This window comes from Macaca mulatta, chromosome 12, assembly GCF_049350105.2.
Source record: "Macaca mulatta isolate MMU2019108-1 chromosome 12, T2T-MMU8v2.0, whole genome shotgun sequence".
In the NCBI taxonomy this organism is placed as follows: Eukaryota; Metazoa; Chordata; class Mammalia; order Primates; family Cercopithecidae; genus Macaca; species Macaca mulatta.
Window position 1 is genome coordinate 8,907,870 of NC_133417.1, and position 14,613 is coordinate 8,922,482.

General features: G+C 57.0%; 1 long non-coding RNA gene across 1 annotated transcript; it reads left to right on the forward strand.

Moving 5' to 3' along the window:
* The first annotated feature begins 2,545 nt into the window (after positions 1 to 2,545).
* On the forward strand, positions 2,546 to 7,372 carry LOC106992531 (uncharacterized). The gene is made up of 3 exons (XR_001438498.3): positions 2,546 to 2,836; positions 3,167 to 3,313; positions 4,197 to 7,372. It is a non-coding gene; the product is annotated as an uncharacterized LOC106992531 (long non-coding RNA).
* The last annotated feature ends 7,241 nt before the right edge of the window (positions 7,373 to 14,613 follow it).

Here is a 14,613-nt window from a genome sequence, read left to right on the forward strand (position 1 = left end):
AGAGTAGCAGGGCTCTTCGTCTTTCTGGAGGGTGAGTCAGGCCTCCCCGCCCTGGCCCACTTGTCCTTGGGTCCTCATCCATGTGGGATGAAGTCTAAAGACATCACCAGGCCCTCCCCGCACCCCAGCCCAGGGTGGGACTGCAGGAGTGATAACTGAAGACGCCCTGGACCGCCCGTGATGAAGGCCAGTTCCCTTCCACCTTCTGGACCGCCACCTCCCCGCTCTGCACTTTCACCCCCTCTCAAGAACCACAGCCTCTAGGGCCCAGCTCTCTGTTTCTGAGGAAAGCATTAGGGTGGGGACGTCGGTGGTCTCACCACTTGCATTGTAAAAGACACACAAAGGGCAATGCTCTAGTCTAAGAAAAGACTTTCTAATGGTGGAGTTTCTGGCAAAAAGGCAGGGCCCAGATGAGGCAGTTAGTGCTGCTGGGCAAATAATTGCTTCCATATTTATCTAAAAGCATTAAAATGGGCACCAAATCAATATTGCTTTAATAAAAACAAACAAAAACTCGGCCTATACTCTGCCAGCACACCCTGAGCATGTCTCTAGCGTCACTAGAATGGGACAGACATTTGACTGCATCTTGCCTGTTCCTTGTTAACTTCTTGCTTGCCTTCCTCAATTGTGAGCTCACTGAGGGCAGGGATAGGACTGAAGTATCCTCTGCATCTTTAACCTCAGGCCCTTACGGACTGGGGGATGGGACGGAGATGTGGCAGGCAGAGTCCAGCCTCCCCAGACCCGCCTCCCAGCCCTGCGCATGTGCTTGGCAACTCCCTGATGGGAGCCCAGGCAAGGCTGGGGCTCGTGCGTGTCTCCCCTGCCGGGCTGTGAGCCCCCGCTTGTCCAGGCCAGCCCAGCTGCTGCTTGACGCCAGACCAGGTCCCGGCCCCCAGAGAGTGCCTGGTGGAGTCTGTCTGGCTGAGCTCTGACCCAAGGGGGTAAGGAATTATTTCCTTCCCTGAGGCTTCATTTTGAAAATAAATTTAGGCCGGGCGCGGTGGCTCACGCCTGTAATCCCAGCACTTTGGGAGGCCGAGGCGGGCGGATCACGAGGTCAGGAGATCGAGACCATCCTGGCTAACACGGTGAAACCCTGTCTCTACTAAAAATGCAAAAAAAATTAGCCGGGCAAGGCGGCGGGCGCCTGTAGTCCCAGCTACTCGGGAGGCTGAGGCAGGAGAATGGCGTGAACCCGGGAGGCGGAGCTTGCAGTGAGCCGAGATCGCGCCATTGCACTCCAGCCTGGGCGACTAAGCGAGACTCTGTCTCAAAAAAAAAAAAAAAAAAAAAGAAAATAAATTTAGTAACTTCTAAACAAATCGTACCGACTCTCCCAGTTGTATTTGTTTAGTTAAATTAATTCTATTTTAATATTTCCATTAGTCATTTAATTTATTCTAAAACCTGGCACTGCAAAGTAATAAAACCTCTCAAATATTGACAGACAGAAAGTAAATGTCGCCCAGCTACAACCATCTGTTTTTCCTCCAAATTCCTCAAGATGGAGAGTGCACCGCCGTGCTTGATTTACGGCCTTCCTGGGCCCATGCGTGGCTGGCTGGCAGCCTCCTGAGCCAGCGCTGCTGGGGGCAACACTCTGGACTCAACAGGGTGAGAAGGGAGGGAGGAGAGGGTCTGGGGTGTGGTGAGAAAGTCTACATGACAAACACAAGTGGAGTCCCGGCTTCAAAATGGATAAACTGGCTGAAATGCAAAAGCTCGCTGCTTTCCTGCCACCTTCCCCAGCGCCAGCTGCCCTGCGACATCCCTGGCATGCCAGCCCAGAAGCCACATACGCCACCTCCCCTGCACCACCTGCGCCTCCACCCCCTTTCCCCCACCCACCTACCCTGCTCCTTGGATGACAGACAGGCGCCCTCCTTCCTGGCAGTCCAGCCGGGGGCAGGGACGCCCCTTTAGAAGCAGGGTCTCCAGGGCCCTTGGCTCAGAGCCCTTCTGCGGGGCACGCTTGCTGAGGGTGTGCACTATCACTGGGGGTGGCGGAGCCTGGCACCACGGTCAGCTCCTCTTCAGCCAGGTGTGGTGTGGTCTGAGGGACACTCTCCGGGCTGCACAAGAGACACAGCCAGGTGTGAAGTGGGTCCCACCTCTCCTGACCTGTAGGAGCTTCCACTTCCCCTCTCAGCAGAGATGCAAGTGGACCGGATTCCCCACAGGGGTGCCGGGTGGGCACATCTGCCCCGTGCCCAGCCCCGTAGCCCAGCCCCGTGCCTAGCCAGGCCTAGCCCATAACCAGGACCCAGCATCTCCTGGAAGAAAAACTTTCACTTGGGCCTCTGCTATCTGGTTAGACTTCCCCCAAAAGCAGAGGGCCAGAGAGGGAGGCCACACAGCCCCACCCCAGCACTCCCCACCCGTCAGCGCATTTCAGTGTGACCTGTGTTTACACGGCACACATACTTACAATTCCTCTGCAACCACCGCTCAAAGCCTGGGCAGCCACAAATATTCCACAGTGCTTGTCAGGGCCCAGCAGCCCCAGCCTGCCCCGCCTGCGCCTCCCTCACTGCCCTTGGTGCTTCCGCTGCCTCTGCCCGCAGCCCTGCCGCAGCGCTGCCCACTGCTAGGGGAGGCCAGGCACCGCCCGAGCACTCTGCGGGCCCTGCTGGAGTCTGTGCAGTGGATGGAGGGCCAGACAATGCGTGTGTCCAAGTGTCTGTCAGCCCCACAGCTTGCTCCGGCGACACCGAGATGCCTCGAGGAGCTCAGGGCCCTGTGGGAGACACACCAGCAAGCAAGGAAACATGCCAGCATGCCCCAAGTGTAGCAGTGGAGTCTGCAAGAAGCCAGCAGGGCACAAAAGGTGGGCACCCGGCCTGCTGGGAGGACCGGGAGAGGGTTCTGAGAGCAGTGTAGCACCAGGATGAGCTCTTCAGATTGTGAAGTCCTCCAGGAAGAGAGGGCAGTATGAGTGAAGGGTCGGGGAACAGAGCAGTCTCCCCAGTTCAGTGAACCCCACAGCTTGCTTGGCTGCAGCAGAAGGTATGAGAGGAGAGGGAGAATGGAAATGGCCAGACCTGCAGCTGGGAGGAGAGCACAGGCTTCACCCTGAGGGCAGTGGGGAGCCACAGCAGGCTTTAGCCTACAGGAGGAACGTGCTCCAACTCGAATCTGAGACACATCCCTGGGACAGGCGTGGAGGACGGACTGGAGGAACCCAGCCTAGGAGGAAATGCTGAAGAGAGTGGGAAAGAGCAAGCTTGGGAAGGCCCTGGAAAACTTTTTCCAAATTCCTGCCCGTGGCTTGGGCAGAGTCTCAAGGAGGTGTGTTGAACCGCCGGTAGGTACCATGCAGATTGGCAGGGGCTATGTGTGTGTGGTTGGGGGAGGGGGGCGGGGGGTGATGCCTCTGACACAGGGGGAGCCCCAGGAGGACCTTGGTGGATGTTGCTGAAGGGAACGGGACTCAGGTAAGGCCTCTGGCATCGCATCCAATAAAGGAACATTGAGCAACTGCTATGCAGACCACCACTGTGCCCACGCTCACTCAGGGCTCCCTCCAGAACTGGGAAATGGGACAGGAATCTAAGAATTACACACAGTGCAAAGGACAATTCTGAGGGTGCAGCCAAAGGGTCCGTGGCAGGGGGTGAGTGATTCTAGGCCCTTCCTTTCACTAGAACCCCAGAGTCTTCCTGGGCCCCCAGTCCCAGCAGCCTTACCAGATACCCACAGAGACCTGGGGTGCAAGTGGTTCCTCCAGCCCTGGCTTCCCCTAACCCCACACCAGAGGACAAAACTGCTGGGTGTCAGACAGGAACAGGACCCCCAACACGGCCGTGGTGCCACCACAGGGTGCCACCGCAGCCCTCATTTACCTTCTTCAAGCTTCAAGGCAGCCATAGGTGTGAAACCACAGAACAGACTGCACAGACGAGGGGAAGGAAGCAAGAGAAATGAGGTTCCGTGCAAGAACGCAGGGTGGCAGGCAGCTGCAGCCCAGGTGGGCGGGGCGACACCCACACTCTACCCACCATGGCTCACTCCCAGCCACATGGACCTCAGTCCTGAAGCCCCAGCCTGCTGCATCCAGGCCCCTGCAGGAGGTGCAGCACACCGACACGTGCGTCCCCTCGGCACGCTGCGCCCCATCTCTCCATGAAGGCTCCACGGCCTTCTCCCAGTTCTTAACTACATATCTGAGTCTTCACTTATCCCAACAGGTTCTGCTGACATTCTGGGAATTAATGAAGCTGGGTGCAGCCTGCCAACCTCACAGCTCCAGAGGAGGAAAAAAGGGAGTTGTGTGTTCACAGCCAAAAGAGGAGTTCATACATTTTCCTAAAATTACTAGATGTGTGTAATTTATGGCCAAGGCCAGACACTCCAAGCCCCCAAGGAGCAGAGCAGTGGCTGCAAGGAGGCATCATGGGAGAATGGCCACCGTGGGCTCTGCCATGCTCCGAAGAACAGCAGGGAGGTGGCAAGTGACGGGAAAGGGGTCCAGGAAGTAGCATCCAGAAAGATGAGGTAAAGGCAGCGCTGATTCCATTCTCGTGCCAAGCTATCCTTAAGCATCAGACAGAGTGAGCACCTAAGCAGATGGCCGGCTGGGAACGCCGCAGGGACCCTCCTCAGCCGCTAAGTGAGAAATGCCTGAGGTTGGCCCCCAGCACACGGGAGCCCCTGGAGACAACATGGCCCTCCCTGCTGCTGGCAGAGATCAAAGGTTCCTCGAGACAGGGACATCACCAAGGCTGGGCCGGATGACCCTGCCGCAGGGTAGCTACTAATATTCAGGTGGCAAAGACCACATTAGCCACCCAGCACCTGCATCTTCACGCACCTTGGGTGCCCGCTCCTCACAAGCATGCACAGGCCAAGATGCTCCCCGCACCCGGCCAAAAAACAGAAAAGCTCTGCAGGTGTCTTAGGACCCGTTCCTCGAGGAGGCCCCGCACCTTTGGTGTACCCATTTTCAGTTGACACAGGTCTGAGCAGCTGTGCCCTTTCCAAGGCCACACAGGTAGTCAGTGGCAGAAGCGAGTTTCAGATTCAGATCTCACATCCCCGCCACCCACATTGTCCCCCAGCTGTGTCTCCTTACACCCATGACAATCAGAGGCGGCGTGTTTGCGTCATCGTCATGCCTTTAACTAACACACGAGATACTATATACATTTTCTTGCTAAACATATTTTTAAAGATAATGAAGAACTAGAGGTGCCCACTGTATTTGAGAAGACAAAGCGCCAGTGGAAAGCAGAGGGCTCCCCTCCTCCCGTGGACGTACAGCCGCAGGTGGCCAGTGGCCTGGGAGGAAGCCTGCCCAGGCGTGGGGGAACATTCCCGGATCCCCGGCCCCACCTGGCTGTGAATTTATCTGCAGCCCCTGGCCCGCCAGGCTTTGGGGGGAGCTTTTCCGGACCAGCACTCTAGGCCAGTCCCGGAGCCATCCCTGGAGGAGCCACGGCCATCGTGGGAAGGACGCCAAGCCAGGGAAATGGGGACTCTGATGTAGGCTCCAAAGCACTGCCCTCTGCTGAGAGGCTGCTATTTCCTGACAAACGCACCTCCCAGAACAACCTCACTGTTAGGATGAAAAGCCATCTTGGAGGAGGGAAAAAAGGACGCCCCCACGGAGGTGACTCCAAGTTTCCATGGTCGAGTGGAGTGAGCAGCCCACCCCTATCCATCATGACAGCTGCCCTCCTGCCAGGCTGTCCCAAGAGCTCTGAGGACAGTTGAGGTCGCAGACAGTTTAGGAACAGAAGAGGCAGGGTGGAGGGGCCAGAGAAGGAAGGCGGTGAGCTTGGCCAGGGCAGCAGCACAGTGATGTGACTGTGTGGCCTGTGGTGAGCTGGAGTGGTGGGCGGCCCCGGGCCACTGTGCGCAGCTGACCAGGCCGCGAGCTTCTTCACCACACTGCCCCACCACCTGCCCATCGGGCCATGAGACTAGCAAGCCCACCACTACCATGCAAGTCACAGGAGGTGGAGTCACGGGGCTGGGGGCCCCCTGGGAGGCCGACCAGGCCACAGGCCGGTGTAGAAAAAGAAGATTCAGTCCTGAGGGGTCAGAGGTGAGGGCTTGAGGTCACCAGACCCAAGTTCAAGCCTGACCTGAGTCTTGACCGTGGAACCTCGGGCAAACGGCTCCAACTCTCTGAGACTGGTGTTCCTCATCCATCCGCGGGGACTGAGGATTCCTGTCCAGCAGTATAACGGGATGAAATGAGATCACGTGTTTGCCGATGAGACGTGTAGATAATATTGCAACTGCTGGGGCCTGAGGGCTGCATGGGCGAGACACTGTGCCATCTCGGATGGGCCTGGAGCCTCCCGTATGAAGGCAGCGTGATGGCCATTGCCATTTTACAGACGAGATGACTGAAGCTCACAGCGGGAAGGAAGGAGCCCAGTCCCACGGGGCTAGGAAGTGGCCATCAGGCCCAGAACGTGGTCTGCCTGGCTCCAAGGACCCAGCCCTCCCTCAGACCCCAGCCCCTCCTGGAGGAGGAGCCTATAGATTCCAGTCTCTTCCTGTGGAGACCGGAAGTGGAGGCATTTTCAATGTGCAAATTTTCCTTCCCTGAGATTCTGGGAGATTCTTCCAAAACTGCAACAGCACAGACAAGAGGCTGGAAGAGACGTGTCCTGCTCTGGGGCGGGGGTGTTCATCCCTCCCCTGTTTACAGGGAGTCCCTCTGCACCCCTTGCCCTCCTCCACAGGGACGGTCTGAATGGTGGCAGGAAGGTCACTGTTTCATCATTCAGAGATACCTCCCGCCAGACAGATCAGCTAGGCTCTGGGCTCTGGCCACCCCTGGCCTTACATGTCACCGTGGAGGGCAGCCCAAGCTCTCCTCTCTCCTCCTTCCGCCAGACAGATCAGCTAGGCTCTGGGCTCTGGCCACCCCTGGCCTTACATGTCAGTGTGGAGGGTGGCCCGAGCTCTCCACTCTCCTCCTTCTCAGGGTCAGGAATGGTATTGTTTTTGCAAAGAACAGCTTCAGAAGCTCCCTCGGACTGGGCAGGAATTAAATCACAAGTGTTCCAGGGCAGGGACAGGCTCAATGTCCCCATCAATCTTCCCACGGGGCATTGCAGGCTCCGGCTGAGAAGGATTTACGGGGTAGGAGGGGTGTGGGACAATGGCTGCCCCTCCCAGGCCCTGTCGGCAGCTTTTTCCCACGGCTGGCTCCGACCAGGCCCTAATGGATGGGTCAGAAAGGTCAGCTCACGGGGGTTCGCTCCTGCATGCCAGAGGTTGCCGCCACAGTCAGCTCGGGCTGGGGGCTTACCGCTGGTGTCAGTTGCTCTTTATTCTCTTCTGTATTTTCCAAAGTCTCTGCAAAGAGCATGTATTACTTTTAAAATCAAAAGAGGAGAGGAAACAATAACATTGTTTTGTTTTGTTTTGTCTTGTTTTGTTTATAAGTGTGTTTTTCTCCAGTGCTAAGCAATGGGCAGGCATGTCCCACCAGCCTGCAGGGAGTGCGGACACACGGCGGGGAGCCTGGACTTGTCTGATTTCCCAGGGAACCTACATAAAAAGCCCTTCTCGTTGGAAACAATGCTCTTGCTAAGTGCAGGCACAAACCTCCCCTAGAGAAACCCGAGCTGTGTCCGGATCCCAGCCCGGGAACCGCCCCCCCAGGCTGGCTGCCACATTCAGCTGCAGTCCTGCACCCCACCCAGTCCCCATCCATCTCCCTCCTCCCCACCAAGTCAGACACGCTGGGGCCTGGCCCAGGGCTCTGACCCGAGCAGCCGGGCCAGCATCAGCACCATTTTGGTCAGAAAGGTCTGGGTGCTTGGACGAGGCCCTGGTGACCTGGGAGGAGGCGAATATGGGCCCCTACACATATCTCTGTACCTGCCCTCCTACCTCCGCAGAACCTTAGCAAGTTGCTTCACCTCTCGGCACCTCGTTTCCTGTCTTTCATGGACATCATCCCATTTAGTGGAGCACTGAGGAAAGCCACTCAGGCAGGCCCTGGCTTGAAGGAAGCACCCATGTGTTCGTAGTTATTGCCATCCGTGCCACTAATCTACCCTGCAGCAAACAGATCTGAGCCCCGTCTACACCGCTGTGCTTGAAGCAGCTATGACAGTGGACAACTGATCCCTCGTGGCCGCCTTAGAGGCAACCTGCGGTTGGGTCGTAGCAAGACAAGAATTATCCTCACTGCATGAAACAAGTAACCTGACCAGCCCCACCGCACAGCCGTTCAGCGTCTCTGAAGGGCCTGCCCCTGCCCGGCAGGCTGCTTGGGCCGGAAGGATCCAGAAGGATCCAGAGTGGCTCCTGCCCGGCCGTGAGCAACCTCATGCTATAAAACCTGTCATTTCCTCTGGAGCAGCGTGTTGAGAAGGGTCCTCGGGCTGCCTGTCAGTGCAGCCTGAAAATGTTCAGGGGTAGATTAGTGATGCCTGCCACAGGCACAGGCGGGCCCTAATGTTATGAGTGCCGAGGCCGTGCCGTTGCCAACCCTGCCACAGTGCATCGGAGGCAACGCTGGCTTAGGGTAGAGACACAATTAGAACCCAGATCCCTTGACCTCAGTGCGGTGGTCACCAGCATGGCGCCACCAAAGCGCCAGGAAGTTACTTGTCAAGTTTTCCTTTTGTGTTTTGGTGAAGACCTCGCCATGTTTACAGTGCTGCTGAGAATCGGACGCAGGGCATGTGTTCCCCGTGTGCATAGCACACCGGCTCTCCGGATGATCCTGACCTGTCCCCAGCTGTGACTGGTCCCTTCTCCCCAGGCACCAGAGGGAAGCTGCGCCCCTGCCCCGTGCCCCTCCTGCCCCTGGCCTTCCTCTGTAGGATGGTCGCCCTGGACAGCTTTCATTCTCTCAGAATCTGGAGAGAGGGAGAGACGTACAGACGCTTCTGAAGTTTCCCCTTCAGACACTTCTCGTTTCCCCTCTGCACCCTCACAGTGCCCCCGTGGGCTTCCCAAACCCAGGGCCATCTCCCAGAGCCCACAGCCAATCTTCCGGAACAACCAGCACCCTGAAGACACCGACCCCTTCCTACCTGAAAGGCACGGAGCCCCTGGCCTCCCAGATGGCAGATTGGCGGCACCACCAAGCCCAGCCTTGTGTGTCCTGGCAATGGATCGGCCACAGGCATGGAACCTGACCGAGACGAGCACTGCAAACAGCACAAGCTTCTTTGCCCAACACAGTCACTGAGTGCCCAGGCTGCCACTGTGTGCCAGCAGGCAGAGGCTGTCCCTCTCACAGGCTCTTGTCCTGCCTGTGAAGTGGGACTGTGAAGGTGGGCTGGCCTCCGGGCAGCCCCTGTGCAGCGCAGGCATCCTTGAGGCTGAGTGCTGTTATTCTTATCATTGTGTTCACGCACCCGGCACTGGGATCTCACCCCAAGAAACGAGGCAGCTGGGGCTGCAGCAGGCTGAGAAACACCAGCAATCCCGGAACCAGGAACCAGGAGTGGACCCCCGCTTCCTGCACCCAGCAGGCAGCACACCCAGAAGATGCAGGGGACAGGAGGGGTGGCAGCCAAGGCCCTTCCCCACTGCCCTTGCTTAGCCTTATCTTGGCCAGAGCCACTCGGGGGCCTGGCAAAGGAAACAGGCATCTCAGGGCCACGAGGGCATCAAGGGGGGCTGCAGTGAGGAGGGAAGATGCAGCTGTCTCATTTGCAGGGCAGGACCCCAGCAAAGTGTCTGGTTGCCCAGCTGAAGGGTGCTGGGCCCAGGACCCGCCCTCACTGGCCCGAGCTCCCGGGCAGGTGTTCAGGGAGGTAGGGGGATGAGCATACACTCCCCTGGCTTCCCCAGTGCCTTTCCCCACATTGTCCCCCACCAGAGACAGCACAGCTGGTGAGCTGATTCAGGTTGTGGGCTTCTCGGCCAGGCTCCCGACCCTGGGGGCTGTGAGATGCGGTCTTCAGTCCCCAGCAGCCTGCTGCTAGGAGTGTGATCACCAGCCTTCTGGCCCTTTCCTGAGCTGGGAGAGGCTGTGCTCGATGGGACACAGGCCCTGAGGCCGCTATGAGAAAGACAGTGCCACGCCTCCCACCGCGGGGACACTCGACACTCCCTTGCAGTGCCCATTCGTCCTGCCACTTCAGGCACCCAGGCGTGTGCCCTGCCCCAGCCTCGGATCTGTCTTGCCTGACTGTGAACCTAACGTGAACTAGAGCAGAGTGTGAATGCCAGCTGGTACCTCTAAGAGCTCTGCTCATCATTCCTTGGAGGACAGGTGCCTGTTTCGAGGAATTTTCCCATCCATATCTGCCTCTTCAACAACCCTGGGAGGCCGTGTAAGGCCCATGTCTCTCTGTCACACCACAGGGTCCATCCCTCAAGGGGAGCCCCCACAACCCAGCGTGTCACCTGAGCCACCTCTGTGTCCCCCGCACTGCCTGGCTCAGGGGTGGTGCCCAGGAGATGTTGGGTGGATGGCATGAATAAGCACAAATTGGTGGAGAGCCAGGATCTCAGTGAAAACACCTTGCTGATACAGAATCCTTTTCACCAAAATGCGGTTTTACCCCCTTTTTCCCCTTCTTCTTCATTCAGAGAAATTTTCACCCCTGTCACTATGACCCATGGTGGGCAAAAGCAAGAGGAGGTCAGGGGACGAAATGGCCTTCATCTTCTCTGGGTGGGAAAGACAAACGTGTGTTCAAGCATCTTCCTTCCTTCCTTCCTTCCCTCCTTCCTTCCTTCCTTCCTTCCTTCTTTCTATCTTAGATAGAGTTTTGCTCTGTTGTCCAGGCTGGAGTGCAATGGCACAATCTCTGCTCACCACAACCCCCACCTCCCGGGTTCAAGTGATTCTCCTGCCTCAGCCTCCCGAGTAGCTGGGATTACAAGCATGCACGACCATGCCTGGCTAATTTTGTGTTTTTAGTAGAGATGGGGTTTCTCCATGTTAGTCAGGCTGGTCTTGAACTCCCGACCTCAGGTGATCCACCCACCTCGGCCTCCCAAAGTGCTGGGATTACAGGCCTCACGCCCGGCCTCAAGCCACTTTCTACAGCAAAACCACTTGTGTTATCAACTGTGTTGTAATAAACTACCCAGAAATTATCAACTGAAAACAACACAAGTTCATTACCCCCCAGTTTCCACAGGTCAGGAACCTGGACTTGGCTCTGCTGGGAGCCCCTCACCAGGTCAGTCAGGAGGATGCAGTCAAGTTGTCAGTGGGCTGCAGCCTCACCCAGAGGACCAGCTAAGGATCAGCCTCCAAGTGCTCCCCTGTGGCTTTGAGAGGCCTGATCCCTTGCTGTGTGGACTTCTCTGCAAGGTTGCTTACAGCATGGCAGCCAGCTTCCCCCAGGACGAGTGACCTGAGAGAGTGAGAGAAAGCACCCGGGACAGAAGCCACAACCTTCTCGTAGTCGAATCTTGGCAGTGATGCCCCATTGCTCCGCCAGATTTTGTCCATCAGAAGTGAGTCAGTGAGTCCAGCCCACAGTCAAGGGCAGGGGATCATTCAAGGTATGAATAGACCAGGGCACCCTTGAGCCGGCCAGACCTTTCTCAAAACTGTCAGCCACAGCCTCTCCCATTCCACGGGCTCTTCTAGAACCCTGCCACTCAGCCATCAAGAGGTGGAGCCAGTGTCCCCACTCCTCGCACCTGAGGGAGCCCCTGTGACTTTTCCATTCAGTATCCCGTGTGACAGTGATGTGCTGCGCCATCTAAGGCCCCCTGGTTTTCTGGAGATGCCCGCTCTTGGAACCGGCCTCCCTGCCTTAAAGAAGCGTATGAAGAGGCCTGCGCTCACGTGAGCTCCTGGGCGACGCCTGCAGCAGCCTGCCAAGTGAGTGCGTCCTTTGGGAAGAGGCCCTCTGGCCCCAGGTCGCAGTGACACCATGAGGAGCAGTCTCTGCCTAGCCAAGCCCAAATTGAAGATTCATGAGAAAAACAAATTCTTGTTATTTTAAGCTTGTTACCCAATAATAACGTGGTTCCTATATGCTGCTCTCCCACTGTGAACCCCAGTCCACCAACCCCCAGGCCAGGAGGGGCACGAAGGAGTGGCCATGTGGCATCCCACAGATGTGGCCCACAGGTGCTGCTGTGTCTCCAGCAAAGGCAAGGGAGCCCACAGCTGCAGGGGTGAGGTGTCATCAAGGGTCTGGGGCCCTGGGAGTGTGGGTGCTGGGCAGAGCAGTCATCAGGCTACAGTCTGAAGCCCAGCCCACGGCCATGGTGGGGGCAGGGCAGGGGTCTCATAACAGCTGCCCCGAAATTGTGTGCCCAGCTGGCGAGGGCAGGGCCTGGCACAGAATGCACACTTGATTTTGGCTGCAGACAAGCCTCCCGAGCTCATCTGCAGGTGGAGAGGCACCAGAGCCCCCACGCCGAGGGAGCTGCTCGGGGCCAACCCCATGGAGAGTGGCCATGTTCAAGTGGGGCCTGGGCCACACGGGACTCCGGTTCCCTGGCCAAGCCTGGAAGGAGCAAGAGGAGAAGGGCTCCTGGAGTGGCATTCTAGTTGGCGCCAGCTTGGCCCAGACACAGAGGACGGAGAGCGTGGAGGCATAGAGGTCCCAGTCCTCTTCCTCCAAGCCTTCGCTGCCCACTTCCCCACGGATGGGCGGAAAAAACAAGGTCAAGTTTCAGGAAGCCCCTCTCTCACAAAAGAACTTCTCACGCACTGCCCCCATGCAGCTGTGCGTTGTTTCCACGAGAAAAACAAATTCTTGTCATTTTAAACTTGTTATCTGCTAATGAGGCAGCTCCTCTCCAGCAGTGAATGCCAGACCACCAACCCCTGGGCCAGGACGAGCAGGAAGGAGTGGCCGTGTGGCATCCCACAGATGCTGCTGTGTCTCCAGCAAGGACAAGACAGCCCACTGGTGCAGGGGTGAGGCGTCATCCCAGCCTCTCTCATTACCCATCTGCACAATGCACACGCCCTGCAGACACTTCGCACAGGGAAACAGCCAGTCTTACAAGAAAAATGCAGCACGTGGTCAAGTCCAGGAAAGTTGCTGCTCCCCTCACACTGCAAGCCCCTGCAAAGGAGGCTCAGCAGGGTAGTTGGGTGACCAGCTGAAGAGAAGGAAATCCCTCACAGTGAGAAGGCAGGCACAGGCCCAGGGGTAGGGGGTATCAGGCCCCCAACCTGGGTTCAAAGCTCCTGGGGGTCCAAAGAAATTGAGCGACCTTTTCTAAGATCACATCCCAAGTGCCAGGTGTCCAATGACATATTCGTAGTTCACCACAGTGTCACTAGTATCTTACACACACACCTCATCTTTGCTAATGCATAGGTGTCATCATACCCACAATTTAAGATACGTTAAAACAGAGCTTTATAAAAAAATGTCACTGTTAGTGTTTCAATATGATCTCCCAAATAACTATCCTTTAAAAGCATGTTCCGGGCCGGGCACAGTGGTTCACACCTGCAATCTCAGCACTTTGGGAGGCCAAGGCGGGCAGATCACTTGAGGTCAGGAGTCCAAGACCAGCCTGGCCAACATGGTGAAACTTCGTCTCTACTGAAAATACAAAACTTAGCTGGGCGTGGTAGCATGCACCTGTAATCCCAGCTATTTGGGAGGCTGAGGCAGGAGAATCACTTGAACCCAGGAGGTGGAGGCTGCAGTAAGCCAAGATCGTGCCACTGCACTCTAGCCTGGGTGACCAGAGTGAGACTCTGTCTAAAAAAAAAAAAAAAAAAAAAAACCAAATAATTTTCCATGACATTTTGGTCTCCAAATTAAGTAGCATCATTTTTAGTGCCGTTTTCCTGGTACCACATGCCCTGGGGCCTAAATCTCCCGCCCCCTTCCTGAGTCCACTGCAGAGCAAGTTTCATCTGACAACGTTCTGGAAAGTCCCACCCCAGTCACTTGGGATGGGGACTGACTGGAACCCGAGCCACCAACTCGGCACCGCTCCTGCCTTCCCCGGAGCTGAGTCTGGAAATGATGCAGGAATGCTTGGAATTTCAAAAATGTGCCCCTTCTCAGGCCTCTGCCTGCACCGCAATTCACTCAGCCTCCTGGGAGTCAGAGAGTGGAGCTGGGGCTCCAGGGTGGTCTGGGAAGGAAAACCCCACCCCCACCCTCCCAAGACAGGGTGGAACTCCTGCCCCACCCCCAACCTAGCGCACAGATTTCCTCTGCGCACCCCCAGAGCTGCCTGCAGGCCTCAGTGGGTCAGCTCCAAGGAGGAACACTGGCTCTAATCATCTCTGGTAATGTAGCCCCGGGGGACTCCACCCCAAGGTCATGATCTTCAGGAAGGCCCCAGCCCTCAGGGGCCACAGCAGACAGAAGATGGCAGAGGACAGTAGACAGGGAACAGGAGACAGGGAAAGCAGACAGGGGATGGCAGGCGGGAAACAGCAGACAGGCGACAGCACGCAGGGAACAGGGGATAGCAGGCAGGGGACAGGGGAGAGCAGATGGGCAAGTAGACAGGGGACAGCAGACAGGAAACAGTCGTCAGAGGACAGTAGATGGAGACGGCAGACAGGGGACAGTAGACGGGACAGGGGAGAGCAGATGGGCAAGTAGACAGGGGACAGCAGACAAGAAACAGTAGTCAGAGGACAGTAGATGGAGACAGCAGACAGGGGACAGTAGACGGGACAGTAGACAGGAGACAGCAGACAGGGGACAGCAGGCAGGACAAAAG